Source organism: Protopterus annectens, chromosome 8.part0 (assembly GCF_019279795.1).
Source record: "Protopterus annectens isolate FY-2018-M chromosome 8.part0, PAN1.0, whole genome shotgun sequence".
NCBI lineage: Eukaryota > Metazoa > Chordata > Ceratodontiformes > Protopteridae > Protopterus > Protopterus annectens.
The window spans coordinates 466,707,998-466,717,057 of NC_056741.1; positions in this window are offsets into that span (position 1 = coordinate 466,707,998).

A 9,060-nucleotide genomic window follows, 5' to 3' on the forward strand; every position below is an offset into this window, starting at 1 on the left:
GGGGAGCCTGTTCCAGAGAAGGGGTAGTCTTTGGGATACATACCTGTCACTTCAGCAGGTCCTATTTACATCACAGGTAAGTTTTAAGATTTTAGAATGGGTAATTCTGATGCTGCTTGTTTTGTGGATATGCAGAAGATCCATCAGGATGGGGGAGGCAGTGTGAACCACTTTTCCATCAATTGCTTAGGGGATCTCAGAAGTCTACCAGGTTAAGTAGGCATGACCTGCCCTTGATAAAACCAAATTAGGTTGGGTCCAGTGTTTGGAGCTTTCCTATGTCATTACTTTTTATTTCTGTGATATTTCTTTCCATGGCTTTGCATATCAGACTAGTGATACTTGGGGTCTGTAAATGACCCACCTTTGTGCAAAGGGTGACAGTTACTGTTCTACATTCATGAGACATGAAACCAGTTTGGAGGCTACAGTTATATAGCAATTCCAGATGACCTGATAGGTCATGTTTCATGCTATTTAGAAAGCATTCTGGGATACTGTCTAGGCCCACTGATGCAGTGTTCTTGGCCTTAGAGACAGCATTAAGCATTCCTAGTGATAGCAGGGTGAGTTATAGTTGATAGCATTTCCTGAGGGAAGGTTGAGGAGGGGAAAGGGGTAAAATGGGAACTGAATTTGTCGGCCAGTAGGTTTGCTATATATATCTTCTGGCTCTGTATAGGTGGCTCCATTAACAATGATCTTGTGTATTACTTTTGAGGTTGTGGATATAGTAAAGAATGGATTGTGGTTGTCCTTGGCCCGAGAGGCCAAATTTATCTCAAATTTCACTTTGGTAGACTTTATTTGTTCTCTGAGCTATTTGTTTATTTTGATGAAAGTGCTTTTATCCTCCTGGGTGCTGTACCTCTTAATTTTTGCAAAGATTTTCTTCCTTCTGTTATACATCCTAATGATGTTGTGATTCCACCAGGATTACTTGTTTTTTGAGTTAGCGCTGTACTTCTTTCTGGTGGGTACAGCTGCCTCTATGCAGTTATTAACATGCTTTTATAAGGTTTCTGTGAAGAGTTCCACGTAGGCAGATGTGTTCTCAGAGTTTATGGGGGCTTGAAATGTTGCCACGTTATCATGTACTAGTTTGATGTTAGCCTTACAGTAGTTCTGAATATTCCAGGGTTAGCTGGGGTTCTAGGTTTATTTTTACTTCCATGGAGACCATTTTATGGTCTGACTTTATTAAATGCCAGGGGCCGGCCGCGGTGGTGCAGCAGTTATTGTTGCCGCCTCACAGCAAGAGGTTCTCCAGTTCAATCCTCAGCTGGGGTGCCTTCTGTGCGGAGTGTGCATGTCCTCCCTGTGGTCGCGTGGGTTTCCTCTGGGTGCTCCGGTTTCCTCCCACATCCCGAAGACATGCTGTAGGTGGATTGGACACTCTAAAATTGGCCCTAGGCATGACTGCATGCATATGTGTGCCTTCCGTGGAAGGTTGGGCACCGGGCTGGCAACTCTACACTGTAAAAATTCCACTGCCAGTCATGAGCAGACAGGTGATCCACTGTGGCGACCCCTAACCAGGAAAAAAACGAAAGAAGAAGAAGACTTTATCAGATGCCAGTACCCCTGATTTAAATGACATGCTGTCTATTAACCCATTTTTGAAATTCTGAGCAGCAAAACTATGATTAGTGGAGGGTGAGATTTTATGTGTGGTTTACAGTGCACTAAAACTAATTATTTTTTGGCTTTGTTCTCTATCCATACACAGTTATATATTTTCATATATACATTTAAGTTTCTTTACATTCACCCTTATGGTTTCAGTATTGATATTTATCACTAAATTGTCATTATTAAGGTGATTTTTTTTACAGAAATAAGCAACTTCTCACCAAAGCAGCAAAAATTTCAATGGCAAATTCCCACCTCATCTCCACCCTACTTTATGCCTCTCCAATATATACCAACCTAAGGCAATGCAATCTAAACAAGCTAGAGACCTGCTACAACACAATCGCCAAATTAGCCACAGGGGCATCTTACCATAGTCACCACTGTCTCTCACTTGCTGAACTAGGCTGGCTTGAACTCCCTCACCTCCTTCAATGGTATCAACTATCACTCGCCCACAAACTAGTAAACCATCCACTAAATGTCCCATCCCTCCAGAATCTACTCCAACCCTATCGCACCACCAGACCACTAAGATCCATCAACAAAAATCACTTGCAGATCACTAAAGCCAATAACTCTGCTGGTGAAGCACTATTCTCTTGCACCATAGCCATATTATGGAACTCCCTCCCACCCATAATTACGTCTGTACCATCATGCACCCACTTCAAAACTTTACTAAAAGCGCACCTAAAAACATGGTGGCTATGCCCTTGCAACTACCACTCTAATATCACCCACCCCATCCAACCACTACCTTTCTTTCTACCCCACTAACTACCTTGATTATAGCAAGCTCAGATGCTCATAAGCCTAGTACTTATTATACAGCAGGAACTTCTTATTGTAACATTTGTTAATGTCTGTTATGTACTTCGCAGATGAAGATTCTAGTTGTCTACTGATGTACTATGTTCTTCATCTGTAAATATGTTTGTAATTAATTGCTAAGTTAAATTGTTAATCACTATGTAATCCAATGTAACTACTGTCTGTTTATTTTAACTGTGGAGCTTTTCTTCCCAGGCATCTGATGAAAATGGACCTACGTCCAGTTGGACACTCCCGGTCAACAAATGTAAATAAATAAATAAAAAAATAAATTTTTTTATCCATATGCTTATTAATTAATTCATGTAACAGGGGGTTCTAAACTTACCATCTAGTATTTGATACAATGATATGCTTGTTTTAATACTCTGTATTACATCAGTATAGTTGTATTTACACACCATTATTTTACATTATACAATGACCTCCCATTAATATTCCAAAACGTGCACACTGATTGGCCAGCGTGCCCATTGTAAATCCCACAATATACCAACGGAAAAAGGTCCAGTCACCCAGACTTTTTTCCATTGGTATAAAGTCTTCAAAATATTAAAAAAAAAAAAAATGGAGCAACGGAGACTTTCTTTTCTCCATTGCTTCCGTTTGTAAGCATTGATGTACTGGGTATGGAAGTCCCATACGCATCCTCAGTACATCAAAACAGGGAAGCAGTGTACCACAACCAGTGGAAGAACAGTAATGTGCCGTACAAAGACATTATTTAAGAACATTACATTTTTTTTCTTAAATAATGTCATTGTTTAATAGCAATAACCGACTCCGTGCTTGTGGTATATTGAAATTTAAGCAAAGAATAATCCACGACCTTGAAGAAAGGAACCAGAACTCTGTTAAAGTCCACAAGGCTGTATTTTTATTTCTGAAGTGTTCCAAAAGTCACAGATAAAATCACACTGAAGTATTCCAAAAATCACAGATAAAATCACACAAGCGCTTTCGCTCAGGCAGTCCTGAGCTTTATCAAGTGAAAACAAAATGCAGTATGCAGTAACCTCCATTAAATAGCCTAGCAATTATACAATTAATTAATTAGTAAGTCTAGTACTAAGGTGTGGTGCTTTGGAGTTGGATGTTAAAAAGTTAGTCATTATACCAACTCAAAAATGAAATGTTTGCAACAACATCTGCACTTAAATAAAAATGACTAATCATAAAAACATTTTAAAATACCAGTTTCCTAGGTTTCAGAACATAAAAGTCTGAAGTCTGGTTGGGGTTGTAGATTGTTAAGGAATATGCTTAAAGATGTGTTTGGATTGTCAGTGAATTGTTAAAAACTTTTTCTTTTATTATTACTTTGCACTGATAAAGACATGCAATAAAATGTGCGTGAGATATTTTTGATGCCCATCCATATACCATTTCATATAGAATTTGATTTATTAGTCAGAATCCTAAAACCGTGGATGTTCAGTAATTTAATATGCTGTGTGGGGATGCTGTAGTATGAAGGGGGTCAAGTATGAGAGTTATAACCTAGCCCTCCTAAGCTTGAGGACCGGTTTAATGCTGATCATCCCATTCAGACCTGGTGGCTTCCCTGCATTCAGTCTCAACTGCCATAATAGTTCACGGTAGCCCAAGGTGGATTCCCAGTCACCACCTCTTGCATCTGGCTCAACCTGTTCCAGAACTAGAAACTGAATTTTGGGATCTGGGCAGGAGAGTGAGTGTTTATAGAAGGCACTGGTTTGCTTCTTCCTGGTCATGTCATAAAGATGTTCGTAGATACGTTTCCTTAATTCCCTCTCAGTTTTGCCCACATAGAAACTTTGACAGTTGGTGCACATCCCCAAGTATACGACCCCTCTAGAGGCACAGGTGTAAAATCCAGTGGGGTGTATCTTGTAGTTCCTAGACGGGAGGTATGGTGCTGTTTCTTTAGATATGGCATGACATTGGGCACAGGCACCACATCTGAAAGTGCCCAGCCTTGGTTGTTTTACCTTCATCTTTTTTCTTTGATTTCTTTCAAATAATTCCTTTAGATTGGGGCCCTTTTTACGAACAAAACTGGGTGTAGGTGGTATATAGTCTTTTAGTTCTTCAAAGAGGGTTAAAACCGCCAGTGATGTAAGATTGTTTCTTCCAATTCATAGGAATTTGATGAGTATGTGTGCAAAACTGTTAGTGTGAACAGTATCCTTGTTTTGTGTATTGTTGGTCACTGGTACAAACCCCCTAGTATTGGTTTGTAGAGGAATGTCGTGCAGATTTTACCTCTGCTGCTAGAGTTAGAAATAGTCCCAGAGGGTAACCTCTCTCAAAAAGCTTTTCAAAAATTCCACCTCAGAATCAAAATCTTTCTCCACTGCATATTCTACTTGCTCTGATGAGCTGCCCCTTAATGATCCCCCTCTTTTGATATGGTGGGTGGGCACTTTCGAAGTGTAGCAAGGAGTTGGAAAATGTTGCCTTGCGATGTAGTTTGGAATGGAAAGTTTTCTGATTGTAGTCCTTGTAAAGAGTAATGTCCAGATAATGAAGTTCGTGCTGATCCACTGTGTGTGTGAATTGTAGGAAATTCGTTGTTGAATTGATGTGTGTAAAGAATTCAGATAGGTTCCCTTCAGAGCCAGACCATAAAATACAGATGTCATCCAAATAGCGTCTGTAGAACAGAATGTGATCTTTCCATGGGGGTATTAGAACGAATGTATGCTCCCACATGTGCAATATTACATTTATTAGAAGGATGCACAAGATGCCCCCATGGCAACCTTGCGTTGCGGTATAATTCACCATTAAAAAAAGTTGTTTGACAAAACCATCTCCATCATTTCGGTGAGCAAGTTGGACATTTTGTTACTAAGGGTTGTCTTCTGGCCTAGAAATTGGGCAAACCATTCCAAACCTATTTGATGAGGGATGCTGGAAAACAGATCTTTGATGTCCACTGTGACCATTAAGGTGTCTGGGGAGTAGCAAGAGGTGGGAATGTCCCGGAGGAAGTGCCAAGAATCCTTGCAAGCGTGGGACAATAAAGATGTGTATTCTTTAGTCATGTAATCAATAAATTTTCCCAGGGCTCAGTCACTCCACCTGCTCCTGATACAATCGGCCGAATTGTAGTGGATTTATTCCTTTATGGGTTTTAGGTATCCCAAAGATGACTGGTATTCTGGGCTTTTCCACATGTAAGTAGTTATAGACCTTTTCATTGATGGCCTGTTGTAATAGAAGGTCAGTAAGATAGTACTTAATCTCAGCAAAGGCTATATTGATCTCGTTTCGTGAAACCGTCTCGTATTGTTCGTCATTCTGCAACATAATGTGCATGTAGGCTTCGTAGTCCTCTGAGAACATAAGGACAATTCCCCCTCCTTTATCAGGTTTCATGACCCTGATTTTTTCTTCATGCAAGTGTTCAATAAAATTCATTTCTTGTTCAGAAAAATTTGGATGAAGTAGAATTTCTTGATTATTATATACTTTCCTGAAGTCATTCTCCACTAACTTTTCAAAGAAGAGAATTATTGGGTGTAGTGGGGGGGTTAAAGAGACTTGTACGCGTTGGGCCTGCTGCATTAAGTGTTTGTATGGATGGGCATCAAAAATATCTCACGCACATTTTATTGCATGTCTTTATCAGTGCAAAGTAATAATAAAAAGAAAAAAGTTTTTAACAATTCACTGACAATCCAAACACATCTTTAAGCATATTCCTTAACAATCTACAACCCCAACCAGACTTCAGACTTTTATGTTCTGAAACCTAGGAAACTGGTATTTTAAAATGTTTTTTATGATTAGTCATTTTTATTTAAGTGCAGATGTTGTTGCAAACATTTCATTTTTTGAGTTGGTATAATGACTAACTTTTTTAACATCCAACTCCAAAGCACCACACCTTAGTACTAGACTTACTAATTAATTAATTGTATAATTGCTAGGCTATTTAATGGTGGTTACTGCATACTGCATTTTGTTTTCACTTGATAAAGCTCAGGACTGCCTGAGCGAAAGCGCTTGTGTGATTTTATCTGTGATTTTTGGAATACTTCAGTGTGATTTTATCTGTGACTTTTGGAACACTTCAGAAATAAAAATACAGCCTTGTGGACTTTAACAGAGTTCTGGTTCCTTTCTTCAAGGTCGTGGATTATTCTTTGCTTGTCTTTGGTTTTTCGTATATTGAAATTTACCCACGGTAAGCTTTATTTAATCACTCGGGCTTTGCCCTCATGATTAAACCACACCAACCATGGGTAAATCTTCTATATACCACACCACGTCATTAATTATTGCTTTATTATTTAACTATTTTATTCAACTATTTTTAACACTGTCTACATATATTTATAATATACAAGGACCTAAGAAATTCATTTTTTGGTTTTAACAGGCTTCAAAATTTTTAGTAGAGGATTTTTATGTTTATATTTAAGTTTATATTTATTAATTAATTACTTGTTTTACATTAATTTAAAACAATTGTGGTAATCATGATTTTTAAGTCATGTGACAAGTGGTGGATTATAAACTTGCTGGAATGGTTTTTTATGTAGTTCTGAAGTTCCGGTGCTTTCAGGGAAGAAAGTGCATTGTGCTGATTACTTGTGTGCTCAACACATTTGAATATTTAATAAACTGTGCTTTACAGTGTACCTCAAACATACTTAGTGGTGGTGCAGCTTTTCCCTACAGAATTTCTTTGTGTTGTCTTACATGATTCCCAGTTAACAGTTGGGTAATTAAAGTTGCTCATGAATACAGTATTGGGTTGGATAGTGAGTATTTTCAATAAGTTTAAATACATGTTATGGGTTTCCTGGGTTAAACAGCAGGACCTATAGCTTGCAAGGAAGTGGCAAGGAATTCTGAATGTGGAGAAGCTCAAGTCCATTGTCCTGTTTGACCAGCCTTGAATATATTTATTTTTTATGTAAACTGAGACACCTCCACCTTTAGTTCTTGTCTGAGCAGTAGTTGGTCTAAATGTGTGGAAGGCATTCTAGCTTTGCACTGCCAGTGTGCTCTCTGCTGCACTAAGCAATGTCTCAGTGACCGAACATGCATCAGCATTCTCTTTGGTAAGGAGGGCTTGTAAGGATGGCATTTCTTTGTTTAGACTCCTAGCATTGAGCTGTAACACCTATACATTTTCTATTTATTTATTTATTTGCAGTTGGTTTACCAGGATAGTCCATTGGGCCAAGATGAACCCGTTTTCAATGGAGTCCTGGGGAGAAAAGCTCCAGAAACAAGGTTACATAGTTTTAGATATATAATACAATATTAACAAACAAATTACACAGTTAGAGCATCATACTGGTGATGACTGTTACAGTTGGTACATACTATAGAAGTGATTCAGATTGCATTATTTACAGAATTCAAATTGCAGTATTTACAGAATTGTACAGATTACTGTTTGTAGATGGTACATAGTATAAAAGTGATTCATATTGCAGCATTTATAGAATTATACAGATTACTGTTTGAACACACATAATCAATGGAACATTACAGGTGGTACCTACTATAAAGGTAATACATGTTTCAGTATTTACACATTAAGAGTATATCTTTCAAGTGACATTACTGATGAAATCGCCTAGGCATTTTGACTTAGGTTACTAGGTAAGGGATACAAAAATGATTCTGATTTGAGATTAGGCAGCTAGTTAAAGGATGCAAGTTACTACAATAGGAGAGGCAGATACAAGGAAGCTTATTAGCAGGAGGAGGAAGGAAGGCGGTCTTGAATTATGAAGGGTGGGTGCAAGAGCATTCCCACTGGGTTAGCAGATGAGAGTAAAGAGATTTTTTGAATGTAAAGTGGTTGAAGGAGGTACGATTGATTTTGATTTGCTGTATCGGAAATTCTTTCAGTCTGGCATTGCCTACAAATGGCACGAAAGAGCAGGACAATGTTTTAGCTAATATTCAAAAGTCTAGAGGGGAGAGGTGCAAACCATCCCTGGCAAAGCAGCATGATTTGTTGACCATCTCCTTCCATGCTAACAAATATTGCACCCCCTTGGAATGGCACCAAAAACTAAGCCAATTATTAGTTAGTCATCATTTGTTCATATTGTGGTATCATCCTTGGAGAAGGTAGAATGCTGCTCAATGCTAGGCTCATACCAGCCTGGGACACACATTCCGAATGCTCCATGATGTCTCTCTTCATATAGTCTAATGAGTCATACACTCACATGGACCATGACTGAGTCATACTGGTACTTGCTGTTCAATGACCTGAGTGCATGCATAATGCGGTGGACCCTGGCCCTTGCTAATCAACTGGCAGTGACTTTCTCCTTACTCAGCTTGGTGGCAGGGACATCAGTGTATCTCACAATGGAGTGCCCAATGGCCAGAATATTAGACAGTGTGGTGGCTTGCTTTATGTGTTTAAAAGCAGAGGCTCCGTGACATGTGGCTATATGTGTTGTTTTAAAACAGTGCACTACAGGTTACTGAGGGTATTTCTTATGTGTACTTTGTCTATGTCTTTAGGGTTTAGGAAGGTTACATTTAAATGCCTCAGTATATGTGGATCTATATGTCTGCTTTGAACTGTGTGTGATGGGTGCAGCAAGTGTACTACTCACAAGTTGATTG